General features: G+C 40.0%; 1 non-coding gene and 1 pseudogene across 1 annotated transcript; one reads left to right on the top strand and one right to left on the bottom strand.

Moving 5' to 3' along the window:
• Positions 1-16,267: 16,267 nt before the first annotated feature.
• LOC137964362 (small nucleolar RNA R71) lies at positions 16,268-16,374 on the bottom strand. Its single transcript, XR_011115558.1, has one exon. It is a non-coding gene; the product is annotated as a small nucleolar RNA R71 (small nucleolar RNA).
• Positions 16,375-18,475: 2,101 nt separating this feature from the next.
• LOC137962370 (uncharacterized) lies at positions 18,476-20,457 on the top strand (annotated as a pseudogene).
• Positions 20,458-27,914: the final 7,457 nt, after the last annotated feature.

Raw genomic sequence — 27,914 nt, 5'->3', positions numbered from 1 at the left:
TACATCTTTAAAAGGACTTTCTAATTTCAGTTGTGAGGTTTGTCAATTAAGTAAACATGTCAGGAATACATATTCTCCTCGTCTTACAACTACAAGTACTACTCCTTTTGAGATAATACATTCTGATGTATGGGGCCCTTTATGTGTCTCAAATATTTCCCAAGTTAAATATTTTGTCATTTTCGTTGATGATTTTACTCAAGTGACTTAGTTATATCTATTTAAAGAGCGTTCTGAAACTCTTCCTTTGTTTAAACATTTTCATGCTATGGTCTTGACACAATTTAGGAAGAAAATTCAAACCCTTAGATCTGATAATGCTAAGGAATACGTGTCTCATGACTTCAAATTATTTTGTGAGAGTAATGGGCTTATTCATCAAACATCATGTACCTATACTCCTCAACAAAATGGTGTTGCTGAAAGAAAGAATTGTTATCTTCTTGAAGTTGCTCGGGGCCTCCTCTACTCCATGAAGGTACCCTATTTCTATTGGCCTCATGCTATACTTACAACATGCTTTATAATTAATAGGTTACCTTCATCAGTTCTTCATCATAAAACTCTTTACTCTGTGTTATTTAATGATGAAGATCCTTTTTCTCTTCCTTTGAAAGTGTTTGGATGTACGTGTTTTGTTCATGTTACATTCCCACATAAAAATAAACTTGATCCTCGGTCTATGAGGTGCATTTTTTTGGGGTACTCTCGCACCCAGAAAGGTTATGTCTGTTACAATCCTACCCTTCGGAGGATGTTTATCTCTAGGGACGTGACTTTCTTTGAAGACACCCCCTTCTACTCCTCCCATGATGCTCCTCCAGGATGGACTTGTCATTCTACTACTCCTTGTCCGCTTGTGCCGTTCAATCTTGAAATGGAACCATCCCCTGATGCACCGGTCGTACCTTCTCCTGTGGACTTGTCGGATCCACCCGAGGTAAGTCCTTCTCCTCCTATGTATGGGCCTGAATTTGATACTCAACCTATTGCTTTAAGAAAAGAACGTCACTCCTATACTACATCACATCCTATCTCAAATTTTATGTCTCACCATCGCTCGTCTTCCCAGTGTTTTCAGTTTCTTGTGTCCCTTTCTTCTACTTCCATTCCGTAGTTGTATCATGAGGCCCTGAGACATCCAGGATGGAAGGCAGCTATGGATGAAAAAATGCACATCTTATACTAAAACTGAACCTGGTACTTAACATCACTCCCGAAAGGTAAAAGATCGGTTGGTTTTCGATGAGTTTTTTCGGTGAAACATAATCCAGATGGATCGGTTGCTCATCTTAAAGCTCGACTGGTTGCTAAGGGCTATACGCAGTGCTATGGAATAGATTATGAGGAGACCTTCTCTCCTGTTGCAAAATTGAATTCAGTACGCATCATCTTATCCATTGCTGCTAACTCCTCATGGCTCGTTTATCAGTTGGATGTTAAAAATGTTTTTTTAAATGGTGATATCAGTGAGGAAATTTATACGGTTCAACCACCTGGTTACGTGGTTGAGGGGGAGTCAGTTTGCCAGTTAAAAAAGTCTTTATATGGGCTTAAGTAGTCCTCTCGGGCTTGGTTTGATAAATTTAGTCAAACACTCATACGGTTTGGTTTTCATCGGTGCTCAATTGATCATTCCGTATATTATAAAGATACGGTCAAAGGGAAAATATTATTGGCCATATACGTGGATGATATTATCTTAACCGATGATGATGCTTTGTGCATACAAGAGGTGAAGCAGATGATATATCAGGAATTCAAGACTAAAGACCTTGGTATGCTTAAATATTTTTTGGGTATAGAAGTTCTTCAATCCAAACATGGGATAATATTGTCTCAAAGGAAATATGTCTTGGATCTCCTTGAAGAAACAGGAATGAAGGGTTGTAGACCAATTGAAACACCTATGGATACCAATGTAAAATTATGTGCCACAAATGAAGAAGATATTGATATTGGCAAATATCAAAGACTCGTGGGAAAACTGATTTATCTCACGGTAACTAGGCCAGACATATCATATGCTGTAAATGTGGTGAGTCAATTCATGCACAAACCACAAATTAACCACTGGCAGGCTTTAGAGAGAATATTACGTTATCTAAAAGGAGCTCCAAGAAGTGGATTGCTGTTTAAAAAACATGGGCACTTCAATATAGAAGGCTTCTCAGATGCAGATTGAGATGGATCTCCTGATGATAGAAAATCTACATCAGGATATTGTACTCTGGTTGGGGGAAACTTAGTTACATGGAAAAGTAAGAAGCATAATATGGTTGCAAGATCTAGAGCCGAAGCAGAATACATAGCTATGACCCATACCGTTAGTGAACTTTTATGGGTCAAGCCCCTTCTTACCGAACTAGGTTTTTATAAAAAGGGGTCCATGAATCTGCATTGTGATAATCAAGCAGCCATTTATATCACTTCAAATCCAGTTTTTCATGAAATAACTAAACATATTGAGGTGGATTGTCATTTTATACGGGAGAAGTTTCAAGCAGGAATAATCTCTCTCAAACATGTGTCATCTCAAGAGCAAGTAGCTGATATTCTCATTAAACCCGTTACATCTAAAATCCTATCATTTATATCTGGCAAGCTGGGTATTTATGATGTCTTTTCTCTTCTAGCTTGAGGGGGAGTGTTGGAAGATGGGCTCAAGCCCACGAGCTCAAGACAAGAAACCCACACGTCAAAGGAGTGGCATATGTGTAAAATATGGTACTTTCCATAAAGATGACATAGAAGGGTAAATATGTGTTCCTTTTATGTCTTTTGTTTTATCAAGTTGTAGTCCTAAGGGCATCGTAAAACTATAAATAAAGGCATTGGCTAAGAGGTAGGCCATTGAAGCACTCTCCTCTCTTTCCACAAATTCATCCAGCCCTCATTTTCTTTTTGCGCAACCCTTTTCTCCCTTCATCCAAACTCTCTCCTTCCACGTTCTTCTTCTTCTCTTCTCCTTCTCTCTTCTTCTTCTTCTTCTTCTTTCTTGTTGATCTAAAGTCCCTTTCATGAGATCCTAAATTCTATACCCGGCATCCCCATAAAATTTCCCTCTCGGAATTCATACACACCAGCTGTAAGTGTGCCAAGACGATGTTGGATGTGTTTCTCTGCTTCCCGGAACATAAACTCACCAGGAAAAAAATTCGAAATTGAAGTTCGTTTTCGAACAACATACAGGGGATCCAGAAAATTAAACCCCACAGCTGCAATTCAAAGATCCACACCTGCACAGGTATTTTGCTCATCCACAGAAAAAAAAGCCCCTCAAAAAACAAAATTCTGATACACTTACACGCCTCCCCCTTGCCCCAATTTGGAACGAGGGTTTGTTCTGTTCTACTGAGAGGTGGATTGCGAGTGGGAGGTGGTGGCCAGAAGTCAAATCCCACTGGAGTTGTGTCCGACGGAGCCTCCTCCGTGTTCGGTGGCGAAGGGCAGCCCTTTGGGCTTCGCCTCTTGGGTATTTTTCGAGACCGAGGGCTCTCGGAAACACCTCCTTGTCAGACGAATCGCTTGTGCTGGCCGTGTGGAGGGGTTTGTTGAGGATGAACCCAAATCAACCCTTACCGGTGGGTTTGTGGTTGCATACCCCTCCGATTTCTGATTTCTTGGGTCCTTCTTGGAGATTTTTGAGGCCCCCGTAGTCGGATTTGGGGTCACACCAGTATCGTCGGCCACCGATGACGTTTTGACAGAAAATTCTACTAAATGCCCCAAATCTTGGTCCCCATTGTGCGGCTTTGGGTCTCCCTGTGGGGAAATTTTGAAAGTTTCCGAGGTATGGCCTTTCTGCTCATCTATAACAGCGTCTGCCTCTTCTGCAGGGATGTCGGCTGGTAAAGAAGACAAAATCTTTGAAATTTTTGGCCATTGGCTGTTCTGCCCGTCCGAGATAGCTTCTTCTACTCTTGTGCCCATATTTCATGGTCGGATATTTGAGGTCGTGTGAGCTTTTCTGCAGGAGCCAGTTTCTTCCTCGCAAGAAATTTTTTCATGTAGGTTGCAGGTCATTCTCGTATTTTTTTCTCTTCAATGCTGATCCACCACATTTCTCTAATTTCTCTGTGCATCGCCATCCATTCTTTTGGGGAATAACCTATTGTGTTCCCGCTCTGATACCAGTTGTTATGGTCCCGGATCTGACACAAGGATTCTTCGAGAGGATCTGGGATCTGCCACGGCTTACAGGTCTTCCATGCATTAGTATAGGGATAGTAGGAAGACATGGGGAAGACGAAGATCAATGGAGGATGAGAGAATACGTGGGTTTTTAGGAAAACCCTAACCTCGAGATCAAGAAGGTGATCTCAAGCCTGTTTATGCTAGATTTAACCTAATTCTCAATTTTTGTCTTTCTCATTACTCTTACCCCTTAAATAGGGTTCACCCTATTAGGGTTTAATATAAAATATTACAAAAATACCCCTATAAATAAAATATTCCCAAAAATACCCCTATGGCCTAAACTGAAATAAAATAAACTAAATTAAAGAAAAGAAATAAAATAATAATGTTATTGTGTTCATAACGACGACCACGGCAGCCTTAACACAACAACGGGGATCGGGTCAGGAGCCCATGCTCCCTTACGACGCCCCGTCAGGGGCGTGCGGCCCACCTATGCATGCGGGGACTCGAAGTCGGGATGTAGTGCCTGCTTTGATACCAAATGTTAAGCACCTAGCCAATACATCCTAAAAGACCAACTTGTTAGGAGTGGAAGGCTTACGTACTTAACCCCAGGACCATAACAAGAGATGGAGGAAATAGACACAAGAAATTGACAACATCAAGAAGATAAATGATGGTGAGACACAAAATTATATATGGGACGTGATGTAGATGACCTAGTGCAAGCTTTAGGTTCTTTCCTTAAGGTGATGGGCCAATATCATTTTGTGGTCCGAAAGGAACAAGAGAAGATGGACTTACCTCAATGGTATCTGAAAACTCCACAGGTGTGGCATCAGGTAGTGCTTCATAGGGTTGAACAGTTTCGCAACACGGGGCACATCTGGTCGAGGAGAGGTTGATATAGAGGAGAGACCTGGAGGGGCATTTTCGGAGTGGTATGAAGAGTCTTTGAAAGAGGTTACATCCCTAGACACAAGTAACCTTTGGTGAGTAGGATTGTAGCAAACATAACCCTTCTAGAGAGTATCAGAAGAAGATACACTTGACAGATTTTAGATCAATTTTAGTACGTTGTGATGAGGTAATATGAATAAAGTATGTGCACCCAAAGACTTTCAAGGGAAGCGAAAAAGGATCACCATGTGGAAATAATAAGGAATATGAGGATTTATGACCAAGAACGGAAGAGGGTAGCCTATCTATAAGAAAATATGCAGGAAGGATGGCATTCAGCCAAAAAACGTATGGTACTTTCATTGTATAAAATAAGTCGTGAGCTACCTCAAGAAGATGATAGTTCTTTCGTTCTACTACTCTGTTCTATTGAAGGGTGTAGACACAAGATGTTTGATGGATAATGTCGTTCTCTTGACAAAAAGAATCAAGATCACTAGAGATATATTCTTGGTATTATCAGACCTAAGTACTTCTATTTTCTGACCGAATTGAGTGACCACTATAGTATGAAAGGATTTAAAAATTGACAGTATTTCAGATTATTCTTTAAAGAGAAATAGTCATGTGGTACAAGTAAAATCATCATTAAAGGTAATAAAGTACTTAACTTGGGAAATGTTTGAGACACTCAAGGGTCCTCATACATCTTTGTGAATCAACAAAAATGGAGCAACACTTTTTAAGTTCTGGCCAAGGAGAGTATGTGATCCTATGGTGTTTTCTTAGTGCACACACTTCACGATTTAAACTTGACATATCCTTGAAGGTAGTAAAAAGAAGATGAAGAGATTATGTGGATGGATGTCCCAATCGATTGTGACATAAACTTGTCCCAGTGTGCTTGTTTGAGATGACATTTATTTGAGACACGTCCAGGTAGTAGAGCCCCTCTTGTTCATGGACTCCACCAATCACTTACTTTGTTATAAGATCTTAAACACACAGGAAGTGGGTGAGAAGGTGATGGAGCAATTGAAATATTGTGTAAGTAGACTAACAAAAAAAAGATTCAAGGGAAAGGTAGGAACAAAAAGAATATCTCTAAGTGGAAGTGAGGGCATAACATAGGTGGATTCTTTCCCAAGAACTTTAGTTTGGGAGCGATCAGCTATGGTAACAAATTTACCTGAGAGACAAGGAGTGACATAGTGTAGTAGAGTTTTGTTACCTGTGAGATGCTCAGAGGCCCCTGAGTCAATTATCTAGGATGAAGAGGAGGAAGTGGTAGAGAGCATACCTAAAACGGTGGTGGCAGTAAAGTTTTTGTTTTCTAGAATAAGTCATACTCATTATTGGTATGGGTTTTTGTTTTTGTTGGTGGGTAGAATTGTCCTCCTTTGTACCTCTAATTGAGGCTTGATTAGCCTTGGCCTATTCTAGCGTGTCATGGATTTTCCAACACTGATTGATAGTGTGGCCATATTTTCCACAGTGGGTGCATTCCATCTCTTTTGTTCTGGAGGAACCATTCCTCTCACCTCTTCCTTGTTCTCCTCTATAATTTCATCCACGACCTTGGTCACGATCGGTTGATGTTCCCCTATTCCCAAAGTACATAGCAGATGATACTTCAGTGTGAGAAGGGGAAGAGGGGTCTGGAATGCCGAGTAATGTGGCACATACATCATCAAAGGTGGAAATAGCACAGGTGCTAAGAAGTTGAGTTTTAACAACCTCAAGATATGGTTTAATATTTGCTAGACAAATGGCAGTGGCTAAAGCTTCTTTTTGCTTGTCTTGGATAAAGACATCAGTGGAGTTAGGATGAGCTAGCTTCCATTCTTGAAGAAGGCCTCCAAATCGAGCCAAATATTCATGGATATTTTCTCTTTCTTTAGTATTGAACATACTTTGGAGAATATCATATGACATTTGTAAGTTGTCGAAGCTAGAGTACAATTTAGCACATGTCTCCCAAATTTGCTTAGCGGTGTCTAGATGAACACATTTGTTGCAGGCAAGTTCTTCCATGTTTTTGATGAGCTAAATAATTACCAAAGTGTAATTTTTTAACCACTTAGTATAAGTAACATCTTCTTCATCAATGGGTGGCCCAATTTTGGTTAGGTGACCAAGTAGATCACTTGTAATAAGAAACCATCGAACCGATTTGGACAAGCTCAAGTAATTTGATATCCCTCACAATGGTATGGTAGTAATCTAGAGATTATCATTCTTTCTACCCATGTATTCTTCAGCCATAAGAGGTAATTCAAGGGTAATAGTGTACTCAAATGTGAAGTAGCCTACGTAACTGGCTTGTAGAATCAAGTGAAGCCAAAACTAGCTCGGGTATATGGGAGGAGAACCGGTGCTTATCAAGTCTTTTAGGCAAAGAGGAAATACTCTCAGGCAAGTAAAGTTTCTGGCCAAAAAATTTATATAATCAATTCTCTAGTCTTCCTTTTAGATAATAGCAAAAATCAATCAACAAGCATGAAATCAAAGAAGGTTGGCATTCCGAATAAGATCTTTCCAAGATCATTAAAAAAATATATTTGACACTAGCTTGGAATAAACAAGTCTAGATTCAATCCCTCATGATTTTGGCAAGATATTATTTATTTAAAATTAAACAAATCAGGCCTATTCAAGAAGAAATTGATTAAATGTGAGATCTCAAAAAACAACAATCTTTCTTCAAATAGATTGGCGCCAACTTGGCTTTCCAAAAGCACTTCTTTAATTATTTTGTGTTTGCTTCCTTTTATGTAAAACAAAATCTTCTATTATTGATTTCTCTTGAAGATCTAGGCAAGAAAAATCAGCCAACTCTTGGCTTTGAATCAAATAAGGTCTAGCCTTCCCGTTTTTTTAAAAAACTCTACACAACACTTTGCACAAAAAACGGCCTTCTTCTTTCAATTTTCCCTTTATTTTTTTATACAAAACTGAGGAATCTTGGAATGAGAGATGAGAATATCTCTGTATTTATCATATAAGGTCCGAGATCTCAAAAATTAATTCTTCAAAAAAGGTCACAAAACCGAGTAGAGTTCCAATTCTTTAAATAACTAGGTTAATGGAGAAGATTATCATAGAAGCTAAGTAATAAGAATTTAAAAATACAATGGATAAAAAAAACTCAAAATAAGCTCAAGAACATTTTTATTCATCATAAAAAAATTTTCACACGAAATAAAACTCTTCATGTAAATTTTTTTAATATAAACCAATTTTTCAGCCAAGAACTTGCAAACCGACAAAAATAGCCTTGGCAAACTTCTTCCAATCCGAGATACATAAATCTCAATAATTTAATATAATGAAGAGAGTAAGAAAATAATATCTGAACCATCTTCTAGAGGTAATAAAACCAAGAACAGGAAGTCAAAATAAAAAAATTGAAAAATAAACTTATCTCAACAAGTTACAATCTTGCTTCACAAAAAGCCTTCTATGAGTAGCTTTAATCATAACTTCTTAGAGAATCATTTTGACATGGGGATCCTAAATTCAATGCTCTGATACCATGTTGAATTTATGACCCCATGCTTGAAACCTCGAGCAATATGAGAGAAGGAGAAGAAAAGGGAGAGAGAAGAGAAGAAAAGAGGAAAGAGAGAGTGAGCTTGCGTAGAGAGGAGAGAAGAGAGACTTTAGACTAGGAGAGAGTTAAATTTGAGAAGAGGAGAGCTTGATTGAAGGCTTCAACCAAGACCCCTATTTATACTATTTCCATTACATATTTATGGAAACTCCACAATCAATTATAATCCCTAATAACATCAATCATGTAAGTTGTGGAGCCTGATTAACGCCTCATGCTGAGTCGATACCCGAGGGTGTGGGGGTGAAGGCCCCACCAGATCCATGATATATTGACAGTTGTTTCATTAAGGGTAGTTTTGGAATTTCACTCTTGTAAAGTTGTTGCCCCAAATTTCTCTTTATAATTGGGGGGGTGCCGCTAGGGGGGTGGCTTCGAACAGAGCCGGCTCGGTTCGGCTCGGTACCGGCTTGGTTCGATTTGTCATCTATCGAGCTCGAGCGCCAAAATCGACTCGTTCACCTTAACGAGCCAAGCTTGACCGAAGCCAGGTTCGGTTCGTCGGCTTAGGAGCCGGCTCAAAGTGAGTCGGATCGGTATCGGGATTGCGAGGGAGCGAGGGAGCGGGAGCGGGATTGAGAGCGAGTCACCTCCGACCCTCCCATCGGTTGTTGTCGCCACCTCTACCGCCGTCGCAGCTATTTGCCGGCCGTCTCTATCATCGTCGTAGCTGCTCGCCGGCCGTCTCTATCATCGTCGCAGCTGCTCGCCGGCCGTCTGTTCGATTTCTTCCTCTCCTCGCCATCGCCTCTGTTTCCTTCGCCATTGCTTCCGTCACCGCCGCCTTCGTCGTAGCCATCATCCCCGACGATAGGTCCTCCCCGGAGCCGTAACCCCCTTCCCTCCGCATCGTCTCGACGAAAAACCAGAACAGGGGAGAAATAATCTCCCCCCTCCCTCGCGCGAAGATGATCTCGCACGTGCGATTTCGCACGTGCGAGATCATAAAATAAAAAAATAAAAAAATAAAAAAAAACTTTTTCCTCTTGAAAAAATTAAAAATAAATTTTATAGAAATAATTTTCTATAAAATATTAGTGTCTCTTGTTTTTTAAAACATTTTTATAATTGAAATTTTTTATTAAAAATCATATAATTTTCTAAGTAAGATTTTTCGTACCAAGACGGGGTAGAAAACTGTATAGAAAATTTTTAAATAAGTATTTAATAGTTGATGCTGTAATACTTTTAGCATGAAGCAATTTTCATTGCAATTTTGTGTTTGATATTTTATTTAATTAAAAATATATCGATAAGTATAATAATATATTATATTGATTATTAATTTTTATTTATTTCCCTAGAAGAGACAATAAAGGTCCATTTAACTTTCCTAAGAAAATTTTAAAATATTTCCTGTAATTTTCTAATAAGTCACTAATAGTAATAAGATTTTATTTAATGGTTTTTTTGGGAATATGTATCATAGGAAAAATATTTTTAGTTTTTCCTAGAATATAAATTTTTATCTAGGGGCACTAAGGAGGACATAATAAATTATGGCCAGATTAAAAAATTACAAAACAAGCTAGATAACAATTGGAGTAAAAAATATTAATATTGGTCCATTTTAATCCATTATTGAAATTCAATCCTGAACCTCCCCTATCATTATATTTTATAAAAATATATGCATAATTTTATATATAATTTATTCAAAGCTACCCCTACGTACGAGATCATAAACAAGGAAAAAAAAAAACTCTTTGTCCCTTCCTCATGGCTCTTAAATAAATTGAAAAAATATTTTAGTAGAAATACGTTTCTAGAGACTATTAGTGGTTTTTTCAACAAATGTTGAAAAGACATTTTTAATAGAAATATAGGGACCATTAGTGCCTCATTTTTTTCAAAATATTTTTCTAATTATAAATTCTTTTTAAAAAATCATTTAATTTTCTAAGTACGATTTTCTTGCCAAGATGGGTTAGAAAACCATATGGAAAAATTTTGAATAAGTATTTGACAGTTGATGATATAATACTTTGAGCACGAGGCAATTTTCATAGCAATTTTGTGTTTAACATTTTATGTGATTAAAAATTTATCGATAAGTATAATAATATATTAGATTAATTATTAATTTTATTTATTTCCTTAGAAAAGGCAATAAGAGGTCCATTTAACTTTCCTAAGAAAAATTTAAAATATTTCTTGTAATTTTCTAGTAAGTCTGTAATAGTAATAGGATTTTATTTAAAGGATTTATAGTTTTTATTTGGGTGATTGTAAATTGATAGTGTTATTTAATTTAATTTTGTTGTGTTAGATTATTGTATGGAGTTTTTTTATAATGTTATGCAGTGTATGGAGTGTTTAGACTATTTTATGGAGTGTATAAATAATTTCATGAAGTGTTTATGGAATATATAGACAATTTTATGGAGTGTTTATGCAGATATTATGTATATTGATTATGCCCAATTTTAAGTAGAGGTCATGCCGAATTTTATATAAGTATTATATATATAGATTATGCTCAATTTTAAGTAGAGGTTATGCCCAACCTTATACACGTATTATATATGTAAGTTATGCCCAATTTTATGTAAAATGTATGCATAATTTTATATACATTTTATTCAATATATATTTTTTAAAAAGTTTTAAATGTATGTTGAGGCTCGAGGTCGTCTCGAAGCTCGACTCGAACTCGTTGGGTTCGAGCACGATAAAAATTTTAGGCTCGAGACGAGGCTCGGCTCGAAGCTCGACTCGAAATATTTAAATCAAGCTCGACTCGAACATAAGCAGGTTCGGGCTCGGCTCGGCTCGATGCCACCCCTAGGTGCCGCTATTAGGATCTTATCATCATCCGAGGAGCATCATAAATTAAAGCTTGAGAGATTAGAGAAAAACACCTGTAAGTGAGAGATTTCTCTTTTTAAACTATTTCATCTTCATAGTGGATTACTGTAGCTGTGGAAGACAGGACATAGTCTCACCTTGAGGCGAACCCATATAAATCTTGTGTGTTCTTTCCATGTTTGTGTTTCCTTTCTTCTGTGATTATTATTATTTACCTCATTAGTTTGGAATTAGAATGTTTAATTCCTAACAAATGGCATCAAAGCTTTGGTTCTTGATAGAGAGCAATGACTGGCAGAGAAGGATCGACACTAGGAATCAATAAGTTCGATGGTATGGATCTTGCGGTTTGGAGGATGCAGATCAAAGATTATCTATACAGTAAAAAGTTGCACTCACCACTTTTGGATATGAAACCAGAAGGTAAGAAAGATGATGAGTGGAATCTCCTTGATAGATAGGTGTTGGGAGTAGTTCGGTTAATATTATTGAAGAACGTCGCTCACAACGTGGCGTTGGAGTGTGTTCATTTGTGAATGAGATCTATCATTTGTACAATTGACACCAATAACGAGCTTATGATAAATGCCTTTTCTAAAAAAGAAAAAAATCATAGTCAAGTCAGCCATGAAAATCTAATATATTTAATTAGTCACTTTTTTTTTGTGAGTTCCATTAATTGCTAAAATTGATCTATAGATAGTTTAGTTAGATGTGGCCCAAATTCCTGAAACATGCTTCATGGACAATCTATTGGTTTTTTTCTACTTTATACAACATTAGTTTTTCTATTACTGACTGATTCTGGTTAGGAAATATTTGGGGCAACTCGTGGATCCATCTAGACCTTGGGATTTCAACCAAGCCGTAGTGGAACTTGGGGCAACTTTGTGCACTCCAACAAACCCAAGTTGAGAGTGTTGTAGACTCGATAGCGGGACGAGTCATTCAGAGGCGACGCGGATGAATTGGTAACTCAGTGGGTGGCAACACATTCAAGTACATTAGGGACTTTGTTTAGTTAAGTGGTAAGAGGTTATTGCCAATGATGGCATTTTTGTAAAACATGTAATTCAGATTCCCTAGCGTGATTAGCCTCTAAAAGGGCTCATGGAAATGAATTAAGCAACTTGAATTTCACTCTGAAAAGGATCGGTGTTCTCCTCCAAAGAACCCTAGGATCAGCGTTCTCCTTGACGAACCCAAAGGTATAGGTCTCCCCTCGACGAGCCTGACCTCATCTCCTTATTCCTTCTCCTTCTTTCATCTTCTCTTGCCAACATAGGGCGCCCTGGCAAGTTCGGTCGTCCTGGTTTAACCCTGACACCTCTAGACGATTGCACCCTTCGCATAGTCACGAGGTCCATGGTCCAGGACCATAAAAATTTGGTATCAGAGCGGGGAAACATGGAGGAGTCGTCCAACAATGAGGAATTTCTCCCCAAGTTTAGTGAGATGATTAACGCAAGACAAGAGGAAAGTGAAGGATGATTGGCAACGTTGCTAGACAGCCAGATTTCTCAAGAGGTAACCCAAAAATTAGAAGCAGTAACTAATCGGATGTATGATTTATTTTCGGGTAGAAATCCAAACCCAAGGGAAGGGGGAAGGGGCCCTTTGAACAAACAGGGCGAACAGTATGCTGGACGCACAAAGCATGGGGCGGTTCCCAGGTACACTAAACTGGATTTCCCTATTTTTAATGGGTCTGAAGACCCTCTAATTTGGCTTTACCGATGTGAAAAAAAATTTCCAACCAAAGAATGACCGAAATAGACAAGTTGGGTTTGGCCGCATTCCACATGCTCGATGAAACGCAACTATGGGGCCATCAATTAGAATTGGAAAACCCAAGGCTTGATTGGGAAGAATTTAAGGAGTTGTGCAACATTTGGTTTGGACCACATACTCAAAGCAATCCATTGGGAGATTTAGTGCTGTTAAGACAGACAAGAAGTGTGGAACAATACCAAAAATTATTCCAAGAAAAATTGGCTCGAGCAAGTAAGGTTGTATAGGTGGACCAGCATGTTAGTCTATTTACAACGGGGTTAACTGAGTCACTTCGATTAGAGGTGGAACTCCTCGCCCCTATAGTCCTGGCAAGAGCCATGAATTTTGCCAGAGCGTTCGAAGCCAAGCAAAAGATTCAAGCACGTAGGCCAATTTGGCAAGGGGGGGAAAATAATTCTGGTTTGGCCACAACAGCCCAGTAGTGGAGAGGTAATGTTTCTACCTGTAATCCTACAGCAACTAAGGTCCATACTTCCACTCCGGCATTCATCAGGAAGCTGAACAAGACCGAGATGGAAGACTCCAAAGCTAAAGGGTTATGCTACATTTGCGATGAGCAATACACTTTCATCTATCAATGTAAAAAATTATTTTTGTTGGAAGTTGAGAATGAGGAAGACGGGGAACTAGAGGTAGACCAGCCAAAAGTTGAGGAACCAACCATTTCCTTGCATGCAATCACAGAACTCCAGTCCACAAAAACAATGGAAGTGTACGCTTTAGTCCGCGATAAGACCCTATTAAGCCTTGTGGACTCGGGGAGTACTCATAAGTTTTGGAGCTTCACATCAGCCCAACATTTACAACTCCAAATTCAACCTCCGCCAATTGCTTTGGTTTCTATTGCCAATGGGGAGAAGGTTCCTGATAGATGCCATATTCTGACATGAGAACTAGGTTAATTATAATAGAATAACCTTTATAATTGTGTTATAGGTGGTTATTTATCGGTTTTCAAATGAAACGTGCATTTATTGAATTTGGCATTAATCACTGTCTATATTGCATATTTTTCTCTCCTGAATTATATTTCATTGCTTTAAGGGTTTATTTCTTCCTGAAATGTTTTTTATGGATTCAATTATGGAATTTCAGGAGAATTTTGGTGGAGAAGGAGATATTTACCAAAATGCCCTTAGTGAAAGGGAGGCATTTTTTAGGGCAAATCGTATTAAAACAAAAGGGGAGCGTCGACTGACAGAGGAGGGGCGTCGACCGAAATAGAGCATCGTGGACCAAAACAGGGGAAGACCCGAGAGGATTTTGCCACCGTCGTTCGCAACGCCACCATCGTTCATCGCGCCACCGTCGTCCACCGCCATCAGGCAACCGAGAACAGACCCGAGGAGAGCTCGAGAGAGTCTCCGTCACGGCGAGTTCGACAATGCTAGTTTCTATTCGCTAGGCCGAAAGGTGACCCGAGAGGGCTCCTCCAGTGCCAATTCCGCATTCCGACCATTCTCCGGTGTCGATTACCTATTTTCGACCATTCCCGGAGCTATTCCGACTCCGACCGAGACTCGAGAGAGCCGGTTAGAGGACTTCAGCTCCATTTCATTCTTCGCCGGTCATCACCTCTGTCCGTGGGCTTCTATCCTTCTTCTCCAGCGTCGTCTCTACCTCCGGCCACTCGCTCTTGCTACCTGAAGCCATCAATTTCCGGAAATGGCAGCACCCATGAGAACGAGTCTGCTGCCCGAGCGAGAGGAAGGAGAAGGGGAGTAATCCGTCATTTTGGAATTTAATTTTTCTATAGTTTGAACTTAGGTTTTGAATGTTTATTAAATGTGATTTGATAATTAATGTTTATCGAATATTTGTTTTCATATTTGATTAAATTAGCTAGTTAGGGTAGGATTATAATTTAGGTTGGATTTTGGTATTTTAATCCGATTTCTGTCTTTCACTCTATGCGCCCGAGAGGGGCTAGACCCAAGGATTGAGAAATCAGATCCGTGGTTACGTGGCGCTCGAGAGAGGCATGAATCACTGTAAAATCTAGAGTTGACGTTTCCTGTTGTGCAAGTGGTTAACCAGATGATTGCTTGATAATTTAGGATATAATTAGTGTTTAGTTCAGATTAATTCATCATATTTGGTTAGGCTAGTTGACTGAAGAATACACAAAATTCAGTCCTCCCTGTGGATATGACCCTCGCTTCCCGCTAGATTACAGGAACGATTCGTACGCTTGCGAGGTATAAAATCCGATGTAATTAAAGTTAACATCAAGTTTTTGGCGTTGTTGCCAGGGAGGCACATATTAGGTGTATTTCTTTGTTCTCCATGGTCTTAAGTTAGATTTATTTTTATTTTTTTATTATTTTTTTCTTTCATAATTTTATCTTGGTGATTTTGTATGGAATTATTTTTATTTCTTCTAGTTAGTTCGTATTTTCAGTAGTGAGTTTGTTAGCTTAATTTGATAGTTCATTTTGTTTCTTTTTGTGTTTTTTGCACAGGTGCCGCTCCCTAGGTGGACCATTAGCTCCCTTTGTTGAAGAGGTAGAACATATTTGTAGGAAAACACCCGAAGTCAAGTTAAGAGCTACCATGGCCAATTAGGGTGAACCATTACAGTTACCTGCAGCAGGTGACCGTAGGGCTCCGAGGGATTATTCTATCCCATCCCACTTCACATCACCTTCTTGCATTATATTGCCACCCACTACTACCGCTAGTTATGAGTTGAAACCGGGTGTGATCCAACTCCTCCCTACATTCTATGGGTTGGAGAAGGAGGACCCTTATTACCACATCAAGGAATTCTTAGATATTTGTGCAACTTTCAAATTCCAGAATTTCTCAGATGACTCTATCCAGTTAAGACTTTTTCCATTTTCACTTAAGGATAAGGCCAAGTCTTGGCTTAATTCCTTAGAGGTGGGCAACATTACTTCATGGGACACATTAGTCACAAAAGTTTTGTCCAAGTACTTTCCCATTCAGAGAACTACAACCCTCAGAAGAGCAAAAGTTTTGTCCAAGTACTTTCCCATTCAGAGAACTACAACCAGAAGAGAAATCTCCAACTTTATGCAGCAGGAGGGTGAACACTTTTATGAGGCTTGGGAGAAATGAAAGGATTTGATCCGTAGGTGTCCGCATCATGGGTTTGAGAAATGGCATTTAGTGTAATACTTTTATCAAGGACTTACACCCCAGGTTAGATCCACGGTAGATGCAACGAGTGGTGGGAGTTTGATGGGTAAGAGTGCTAGTGAGGCGTGGGACTTCTTTGAAACATTGAGTGATCAATCTCAGCAATGGGGTTCGTCATTTAATGTTGATGATCCCACGAAGCCAAAAGAGGGGGGTCTCTATGAGGTTAGTGAAACACCCGTGCTCATGGCCAAGATTGAGGGGTTGACTAGAAAAATTGATGCCCTTATGGTGTTCAAGAGTTCACCTACTCCTAACCCATCTACTGTTTGTGCCAAATGCACTGGTTCATCTCATCCCACACAAATGTGTCCATCTAGTTCATCCTACCCGGAGCTCATTGAGGACTTGAATGCAATCCAGAATTTTCATAGACCAAACCGGAACGATCCTTTTTCAGAAACATATAATCCGGGTTGGGCTAGGCACCCAAATTTCTCATGGTCCAAGGGCCCACAGGTTGGGGGTCCTCCAGGGTTAACTCAACCCCAAGCTCTGCGCCCACACTTCACTCAACAGCCATTGATTCCACAAAAACCTTCACTTGAGGATACACTTCAATTATTCATGCAGAATACACAGTCCTCCATTGCTAAACTTGAAATGCAAGTGAGTCAGTTGGTCAGCCACATGAGTGAACAAGCACAAAATAGACTCCCGAGTCAAACCATTCCTAACCCCAAAAGCACACATGAGAGTGGGTTGAGTTCCAAACCCCACCATGAGCAAGCCAAAGCCATAACCACCCTTATGAGTGGTCATGAGTTGAACAATGGGGTAGGGACCACAAAGTCTAAGGAGTCAAAAGATGACAATGGGGACACATCATTGAGTGAAGAACCTCCAAGTTCTCCACCAACAGCCAAGCAGATCCCTAACCAAGTCCCACCAGCTCCTTATCTGTAGCGGTTATCGGACCCACCTAGGAAAGGAGATAGCATGCATGAAACTTTGGAACTGTTTAGTAAGGTTCACATTAACATTCCACTTCTTGATGCTATTAGGCAAGTCCCTGCCTATGCCAGATTTTTGAAAGACCTTTGTACACAGAAGAGAAAACAACATGTTAACAAAAAGGTCTTTCTTATTGAGAATGTAAGCTCAATTCTGAAGCACAACACTCCTCCTAAAGTTAAAGATCCTGGATGTCCCACAATTTCATGTGTCATTGGTGAACATACCATCCAGAGATCTCTTCTTGACTTAGGGGCAAGTGTGAATTTGCTTCCTTTCTTTGTGTACCAGCAATTAGGTTTGGGGGAATTGAAGCCTACTCCCATCACACTTCAACTAGCTGACTATTCTGTGAAGATACCACGAGGAATAGTTGAAGATATTTTGATAAAAGTGGACACATTTCTATTCCTGGTTGATTTCATTGTTCTTGATATAGAACCAGTAGTCAATGTGACCAACCAAATTCCTGTCATCCTAGGACGTCCCTTTTTAGCCACATCTAATGCTATCATTCATTGTAAAAGTCGTGAGTTGGAGTTGTCTTTTGGAAATTTTAAGGTCTCATTGAATGTATTTAATGCCGGGTACCACCCACTTGAGTCTGATGATCGGAGTCCTGCATTTAAGATAGAGACTGTTATGCTTGATGACGAATCCACTCTTGAATCTTTTGAGTCTTGCATAACATCTTTAGACATGGACTATTTTGATGAGGAAATATATTTCTGAGAGGTTGGCTCTTTACTCAGTTCTGTACCTCTGTTGGAGGAAGCTTATGAGGTTGTCACAACTGATCATCCACAGGATCTTCATCTTGACTTGGACAAACCTCATGAAACTTCCAAGCTAGATCTTAAGCCACTTCCTCCAACGTTGAAGTATGCGTTCTTGGGGCCCATGAACTCATTGCCAGTCATTATTTCCTCTGATTTGAGTACTGAGCAGGAGGAACAATTGACTGAAGTTTTACAAGCGCACACAGAGGCATTGGGGTGGACTCTTGATGCCTTGAAAGGGATTAGCACCTCCATATGCATGCATCGTATTCATTTGGAGGAGGGGACTAAAGCCTCACGTGAGATGCAACGTAGGTTAAATCCCCATATGCTGGAGGTTGTGAGAGAAGAAGTCATCAGGTTGCTTGTGACAGGAATCATTTACCCTATTTCCGATAGCACCTGGGTGAGTCCAATTCAAGTTGTCCCTAAGAAAGGGGGGATAACGATAATGAAAAATGAGAGTGGTGAATTGATTCCCACAAGAACTACCACCAAGTGGCGTGTCTGCATTGACTATAGAAAACTTAATTCCGCCACTAGGAAGGATCACTTTCCACTACCTTTCATTGATCAGGTGATGGATACTCCAACTACAATCAAATTCTCATTGCTCCAGAAGACCAGGAAAAGACCACATTCACGTGTCCGTTTGGCACCTATGCTTACAAACGCATGCCTTTTGGTTTATGCAATGCGCCCGCCACTTTCCAACGGTGCATGTTGAGTATCTTTTCTGACATGATTGGAGACTTTTTAAAGGTCTTTATGGATGACTTTTCTGTGTTTGGCTCTATTTTTTATACATGTTTGCACAATTTTTCACTCGTATTGTCCCATTGCATTAAGTCTAATTTAGTCTTGAATTGGGAGAAATGCCACTTCATGGTAAAAGAAGGAATTGTTTTAGGACATGTAGTGTCTGAGCGGGGTGTAGAAGTGGACAAAGCCAAGGTTGACCTAATTGCCAATCTGCCACCACCTACTTCTGTGAAGGGGGTGCGTTCTTTCCTTGGCCATGCTGGGTTCTATAGCCGCTTCATTAAGGACTTTAGCAAAATTTCTCGTCCTTTGACGAATTTGCTTGCTCAAGATGTTGCTTTTGCCTTTGATGTTGCCTGTATTCATGCTTTTGAGACACTGAAGAAATGTTTGTCCATTGCACCCATTGTCCAACCCCCTACTTGGTCTTTGCCTTTTGAGTTGATGTGTGATGCCTCTGATTATGCATTGGGGGCTGTTTTGGGGCAAAAGACGGATAAAATTCCCTGTGTTATTCTGTATGCTAGCCGCACTCTTCATGATGCTCAATTGAATTACACTACCACTGAGAAGGAGTTGCTAGTTGTTGTGTTTGCCTTGAACAAATTCAGATCATATCTGTTAGGGTCAAAGGTTATAGTGTTCAGTGATCATTCTGCTTTGAAGTACTTATTATCCATCAAGGACACTAAACCTCGCTTGATTAGATGGATCTTGCAATTGCAAGAATTTGACCTTGAGATTCGAGATAAGAAGGGTTGTGAGAATGTTGTTGCTGATCATCTAGAACCTCAGGAAGGATTCCTTCCTTTAAATGATTCCTTCCTTGATGAACAACTTCTCCAAGTATCCCAGTGGCCTTGGTTTGCTGACATAGTCAACTATCTTGTAACTCATAAGATTCCTGATTATTGGAGTAAAGAAGATCGGTTGAAATTCTTTTCCCAAGTCAAACATTTTTTTTGGGATGACCCTTATTTGTTCAAGGTGTGTCCTAACCAAGCCATTAGGCGTTGTGTACATGAGCAAGACTTTGCCAACATTCTTTAATTTTGTCATTCCCACGCATGTGGTGGACATTTTGGTGCTAGAAAGACCGCGACTAAAGTCTTGCAATGTGGTTTTTATTGGCCTTCATTATTTAGAGATGCCCATGAGTTTTGTCGTGTGTGTGATAGATGCCAACGAACTGGTTGTTTGTCTAGGAAGAACATGATGCCTCTTAACCCCATTCTTATTGTTGAATTGTTTGATGTGTGGGGTATTGACTTCATGGGTCCTTTTCCTGTCTCGTTCGGCTATCAATACATCCTTGTTTCTGTTGAATATGTCTCTAGATGGATTGAAGCTATTGCATGTAAGACAAATGATCACAAAGTGGTGGTAAAGTTTTTAAAAGAAAACATCTTTAATCGTTTTGGTACCCCGAGAGCCATCATCAGTGATGGGGGAACTCATTTTTGTAACAGAGCATTTGAGACCTTATTGAAGAAATATTCCATCACTCATCGGGTGTCCACTCCATACCACCCGCAAACTTGTGGTCAAGTGGAAATCTCTAATAGGGAGATCAAACGGATTTTGGAGAAGTCGGTTCGCTTTGATATGAAAGATTGGTCCACTCGATTGGACGATGCTTTATGGGCCTATCGAACCGCTTATAAGACTCCTATTGGGATGTCTCCATTTCGCCTAGTGTTCGGCAAAGCATTTCATCTACCTGTTGAGCTTGAGCATAAAGCTTATTAGGCCATTAAGGCTTTGAATTTTGATTTGACTCAAGCGGGTGAGGAGAGAAAATTGCAATTGAATGAGTTGGAGGAGATACGTCATGATGCTTATGAGAATGCCAAATTGTATAAGGACCGAACAAAGCTTTTACACCATAAATCTATTTTTCGCAAGTCTTTTACTGTTGGGCAGAATGTTTTACTGTATAACTCACGATTGCATTTGTTTCCAGGGAAGCTAAGATCCAGGTGGTCCGGTCCATTTGAAGTTACACAGGTGTTTCCTCATGGCGCTATTGAGATCCGCAATCAAGGAGACGGGTCGGTCTTCAAAGTTAACGGTCAGAGGCTCAAACAGTATCTTGAGAATGTCCCCACACCAGAGGAGGTGATGGTGATTTTCTTGGAGGAACATGTCATTTCATCTTGAATGTGTCAAAGTCTTGCTTACGACTATAAACTTAGCACATTGTGGGCAATCCCCACGTTTCTATCCCTTTGTACATTACAGTTTTATTTTTGGTTTATTCATTCTTATTTGGGATAACCTTTGGTGTACTCTGGTCTTGATTGATTGGAGGTCCCCCGGCGATGCCGGCCCCATCATGGACTCGGGGTCCTCTCTTGCCGGCTGAGAGCATAAATGGTTCCGGTAGTCGATGACCAGACTTTTGGTCCCTAGTTTGAGAGATCTATACTCAAACAACCATTCTGTGATTGACCAGTTCGATCTTGAAGTATTGAATGAAAACCTTATGGTGAGTAACTTAAGGACTTGTGTTCAGCGTGTGATTCCTGCTCCCTTCAGTGGCCAGTCACACAGAGATTTCTTCAAAGTGTGATGTGGGATAGCGGTTTCATCTACGAATGATTACCTATGGGTACGGCTGATACGAGTAAACCTTCTTCGAGGGAGACTATGTATCATTCCTGGGGGTCTTTATTGACTTTTCGGTATTATTGTTGATGACCAAACACATATGGTCCCACCTATGGGTTTAGGAGCCCTGAGGGAGCTTAACCCTTACTCTGCTGGAGTATAACTAGCTAAGCTATTATTCCTTTTTGTAGTCGTTCTGGTGTTTTAACTTTTCCCCATTGAGGACAATGTCAGGTTTAGGTTTTGGGGGGGGGGACGATTCTTTTATGTCTTAGCAATAATTTTCTTTTGATTTTTGTTCGTGGTTTTCAAATTACTCCTCTTAGTATGTGATTAACGTTAGTAGAGTTAAAATAAGTTTCTCAAATGTGTTTCAAAATTTTTCGTAAAACTGTGTAGAATATGCCTATTAGAAATCTGATATCATTTGTTGTGATCCATGAGAATTCAGTGGGATAACTTACTATTGCATTAGACTTGGAACTTAGTTTCAAAAGAGAACATGTAAATCTAGTGTTGATCTATGTTAGTCTGAATAGTCTTGTATGCTTGTTTGAACTCATTCCTTTTTATATCTCAGTGAAATTTCTTATTGTAATGTATGAATGCAAATGGAAATGCTCTTGCTTGCAAAAGACAGATAACTTCAGAAACAGCCTGTGCAAACCCAGGGACATGCACCGGAACAGTCGGTTACTTAAAAATAAGTGCATGTGTAGTGAAGATGAATACAAAATGGTGGTAATACCAAAAGTATTCAGTGAAACAAAAATTACGCTGGTAATAGAAAAAGTGCGCTGGTAATAGCGTAAAATGGGATTAAATCTGGAAGCAATGAGTTTCCTTAACTTTGATGATGAATTGTAATTTGAAAGAAGTTGCAGGTCAAGATTAAAATTGGTATATTTCTTTTGTGAGATTGTCAGACAACATGCTTACTCTACTATTTTCTCTTAATTGTGATGTGACCAGGATTTTATTGTTATTTGTTGCCTCTTTGTTTTGTTGAAGTAATTTCTTATGGGTCACATTGGTTCAGGTGGAGTAACAATGAGTGTATTTGGATTGATAATATGCTATATTTTACACAGGTTTTCAAATTGCGCAGGATTTCATATGATTTTCAGATATTTTATGATACTAAGTGTTAGTCATATGCTAATGAGGAGTAAATTTTCTTCAGTTTTTTTTATATTATTGATTTAGATGAATTTTGTGGGTAAATTCCATGCAAACCCTCACGAGACATAACTCGTCCACTACTGCAAAGTAGGGGTTTAACGGCTTGTTGCATGCGCTAAATGCAATCGTGCTCCCTATGAAAGTGACATTTTGTTTTCCTAGGCTTAATTTTGGTTCGATTGTTGTTTTGCTAGGGACTAGCAAAGATTTAGGTTTGGGGGTGTGATAGATGTCATATTCTGACATGAGAACTAGGTTAATTATAATAGAATAACCTTTATAATTGTGTAATAGGTGGTCATTTATCGGTTTTCAAATGAAATGTGCATTTATTGAATTTGGCATTAATCACTGTCTATATTGCATATTTTTCTCTCCTGAATTATATTTCATTACTTTTAGGGTTTATTTCTTCCTGAAATGTTTTTTATGGATTCAATTATGGAATTTCAGGAGAATTTTGGTGGAGAAGGAGATATTTACCAAAATGCCCTTAGTGAAAGGGAGGTATTTTTTAGGGCAAATCGTATTACAACAAAAGCGGAGTGTCGACTGAAAGAGGAGGGGCATCGACCGAAACAGAGCATCGTGGACCGAAATAGGGGAAGATCCCAGAGGATTTTGCCACTGTCGTTCGCAACGCCACCATCGTTCATCGCGCCACCGTCGTCCACTGCCGTCCGGCAACCGAGAACAGACCCGAGGAGAGCTCGAGAGAGTCTCCATCGTGCCAAGTTCGACAGTTCTAGTTTCTATTCGCCAGGCCGAGAGGTGACCCAAGAGGGCTCCTCCGATGCCAATTTTCCGACCATCCTCCGGCGTCGATTACCTATTTCCGACCATTCCCGGAGCTATTCCGACTCCGACCGAGACTCGAGAGAGCCGGTTAGAGGACTTCAGCTCCGTTTCGTTCTTCGCCAGTCGTCACCTCCATCCGTGGGCTTCTATCCTTCTTCGCCGACGTCGTCTCTACCTCCGGCCACTCGCTCTTGCTACCCGAAGCCATCAATTTTGGGAAATTGCAGCACCCGTGAGAATGAGTCTACTGCCCGAGCGAGAGGAAGGAGAAGGGGAGTAATCCATCATTTTGGAATTTAATTTTTCTATAGTTTGAACATAGGTTTTGAATGTTTATTAAATGTGATTTGATGATTAATGTTTATCGAATATTTGTTTTCATATTTGATTAAATTAGCTAGTTAGGGTAGGATTATAATTTAGGTTGGATTTTGGTATTTTAATCCGATTTCTGTCTTTCACTCTATGCGCCTGAGAGGGGCTAGATGCAAGGATTGAGAAATTGGATCCGTGGTTACGTGGCGCTCGAGAGTGGCACGAATCATAGTAAAATCCAGAGTTGACGTTTCCTGTTGTGCAAGTAGTTAACCAGATGATTGCTTGATAATTTAGGATATAATAAGTGTTTAGTTCATAATAATTCATCATATATGGTTAGGCTAGTTGACTGAAGAATACACAAAATTCAGTCCTCCCTCTGGATATGACCCTCGCTTCCCGTTAGATTATAGGAACGATTCGTACGCTTGCAAGGTATAAAAGCCGATGTAATTAAAGTTAACATCAGTTCCTAGCTATGGTGTCAGTAAGGCGGTCATGTTTTCTATTGATGGAAACCCTTTTTCTACGAAATTTTTTATCATCCCACTAGCGGGATTTGACATGGTTTTGGGCATCAAATGGCGGCAAACATTGGGGCCCATCTTCTGGATTTCGGGGCTTTGACTATGAGCTTCAAGTTTGAGGGCACCGGGTTACATTAAAAGGTCGTAAGGCTGACTTTCCAATACATCTACACGTGCTCCACCAACAACCCACTTCGGACAGCACTTTAGACAAACTGTTGGATGAATTTACTGACCTATTTTAGGAACCTGCTGGTCTGCCGCCCTTGAGAATTTGTGACCATCAGATTTGTTTGAAGGCTGGATCAGAGGTGGTGGTTGTTCATCCTTATAGGTATCCACACCTACAAAATGATGAAATTGAACGTCAATGTAAAGTGATGCTTGAACAAGGCCTCATCCGACTGATTAAGTCCCCTTTCTCCTCTCCAATTATTTTGGTGAAGATACATGACAACACTTGGAGGTTTTGTGTGGACTACCGAGAATTGAATGCCAAAACAATCAAAGACAAGTTCCCTATACCAGTAGTGGATGAGTTACTAGATGAATTACATGGTGCTCAATTTGTCACAAAATTGGATTTGCAGTCGGGTTATCAACAAGTAAGAATGTATCCTCCGGATATTGAGAAGACAACATTCTGTACTAACCATGGCCACTTTGAGTTTGTAGTAATGCCCTTCGGTCTATCCAATGCGCCTTCCACTTTTCAGGCCTTAATGAATTAGGTATTTAGTGCCTATCTTAGAAAAATTGTTTTAATATTCTTTGACAATATTTTAATCTTCAACAAGTCTTGGAACCAACACTTGGAAGACTTACGCCTTGTCTTTAAACTTCTTCGAGCACATCATCTTTACTTGAAACGTTCTAAGTGTTCTTTTGGAAGACCTCAAGTGGCCTATCTGGGTCACATCATAACAGGAACAGGGGTGACTGTGGACCCAGGTAAAATTGAAGCCATCACACATTGGCCCCAACCGGGACACATTTTAGCGCTAAGGGGATTTTTGGGTTTAGCAGGCTATTATCGAAAGTTCATTCAAAATTATGCTCCATTAGATGCACCTTTAACAAGGCTTCTCAGATGCATGCCTTTAAGTGGAATGAAGCCATCGACCAAGCATTCAATGCACTCAAGCAAACTTTAGCCTCTGTGCCAGTACTGTAGTTACCAGATTCTGAGGCTGTATTTGTCAAATGCGATGCTTCGGGAGGAGGTATTGGGGCAGTGCTTCAACAATCCCAGCACCCTATTGCCTATTTCAGCCATCAACTAGCAAAACACTATCACAAATTACCAGCCTACGAACGAGAACTCATTTGATTAGCAAAGGTGGTTCGACATTAGAGGCCTTACTTGTGGGGCAGATTTTTTTATCATCTGCACTGACCACTACAGTCTGAAATTTTTGTTATACCAAAGGATATCCACGTCCCCACAACAGCATTGGATTATCAAATTAATGGATTTTGACTTTAAAGTGGAACATAAGGCGGGTACATTGAACTAGGCAGCTGATGCCCTCTCACGCCGTTCAGAAGAACTACCAAAAATTTGTGCAATTAGTCATCCCTAACCTCTCCTACTTGATTCAATAAAAGAAGAAATTCAGCACACACCAACACTGTAGGACCTGTCTAAACAAATTGCTGAGGGGGAAATGCCTTCCAAATGATCCCTGCAAGACAAACTCATTTTATATAACCGGCGCATCTACTTATCCTCCTCTTCTCCTTTGGTTGCAGTGGTCTTATCAACTTATCATGACAACACACATGAAGGCCTTCACAAAATGTTACATCGGATTCGAGAGGATTTTTATTGGGATGGTATGAAATCAACCATTGCGAATTATGTGGCTGCTTGTCAAGTTTGTCAAAGGAACAAGGCAGAAAATTTAAGCCCAATGGGGGTTCTACAACCACTCGATCTTCCCACATAGGTTTGGTCTGACATTTCTATGGATTTCATTGAGGGAATCCCTAAGGCTTCGGGGAAGTCTGTCCTTTTTGTGGTAGTCGACAGATTTTCCAAATATGCTCAATTTATTCCATTGGAGCACCCTTATACAACTGATAATGTGGCACAAGTGTTCTTCTCCCATATTGTTCGCCTACATGGCATTCCAGAGTCTATTGTGAGTGATAGGGATGTCGTCTTTACCAGCCAATTCTAGAGAGACCTTATCAGATTATGTGGGACCAAACTCAGATTTTCCTCTGCTTATCACCCTCAATCTGATGGCCAAACAGAAGTGGTTAACCACATAGTTGAAATGTATTTACGGTGTTTTGTGGGCAACCGCCCTAAACGTTGGGTGGAATGGATTCCTTGGCCGAAGTATTGCTATAATACATCTTTCTACACTACCTTACAAGATACACCCTTCAGAATATTATATGGATGGGACACCCCTCGTTTGCTCTCTTATGTTCCTAGTTCCACCAGAGTTGATGCTCTTGACCAAGCTCTTATGGATCGTGATCAAATGTTGCAATATGCGGTTCAACGACTTCAGAAAGCTCAGGTTCGCATGAAAGAATATTATGACCAGGGGCACCGGGATGTTCAATACAATCCAGGTGATGTTGTGTGGCTCTGTCTCTAGCCTTACCGTCAAAATTCAATTGCTGCCCGTCGACACAAGCTTTGTCCTAAATATTTTGGGCCCTTCACTATTCTTCAGCGAGTTGGCCAGGTGGCCTATAAGCTATAACTTCCTCCAAATTCCACGCTTCATTATGTTTTTCATGTATCCCTTCTCAAGTCGTTTAAGGGGTCAGCACCACCTACAACTCATTTTTTGTCGCCAATGGAAGATGGGCATGTGCTTCTCACTCTAGCCACAATTTTGAGTACTAGACAGAACCAAAACAGGTGGGAAGACCTCATTATGTGGACCAACACCGATGCCACTGAGGCCACTTTTGACTCAATAGTGGGACGAGTCATTCAGAGGTGATGCGAATGAATTGGTAACTCAATGGGTGGCCACACATTCAAGTACTTCAGGATTTATAATTTTACTTTGTTTAGTTAAGTGGTAAGAGGTTATTGCCAGCGATGGCATTTTTGTAAAACTTGTTATTCGGATTCCCGAGCATGATTAGCCCCTAAAAGGGCTCACGGAAATGAATGAAGCAAGTTGAATTTCACTCCGAAAAGGATCGGCATTCTCCTTGATGCACCCAAGGGTACAGGTCTCCCCTCAATGAGCCTGACCTCATCTCCTTATTCCTTCTCCTTCTTCCATTTCTCTCGCCAACATAGGGCGCCCTCCTGGTTTAACCCCGACACCTCCAGACGATTTCTCCCTTCGCCGAGTCACGAGGTCCATGGTCCAGGATCATTACAGTGTGTGTCCATATTCTGATCAATGTCAAGATCTACAGATCTCCAGAAAAAAGTAAATTTGTACTGGTCACAAATTATCCTACTTAGGTCGTAAAGGCTAGACAAAGGCTTAAATTTGTTGCTGTATGTGATGTATAAATAATAGGAAATCCAGATTCTAGAGACTTGGAAAATAGAAATTGTAGGACTAATGGTTTCATTCT

This window comes from Aristolochia californica, unplaced genomic scaffold (genome assembly GCF_029961685.1).
Source record: "Aristolochia californica isolate CCGP_79_NKW_82.1479 unplaced genomic scaffold, dmAriCali1.0.hap1 SCAF_4, whole genome shotgun sequence".
NCBI classification, from domain to species: Eukaryota; Viridiplantae; Streptophyta; class Magnoliopsida; order Piperales; family Aristolochiaceae; genus Aristolochia; species Aristolochia californica.
This window is presented reverse-complemented; position numbering and strand designations above follow the sequence as displayed.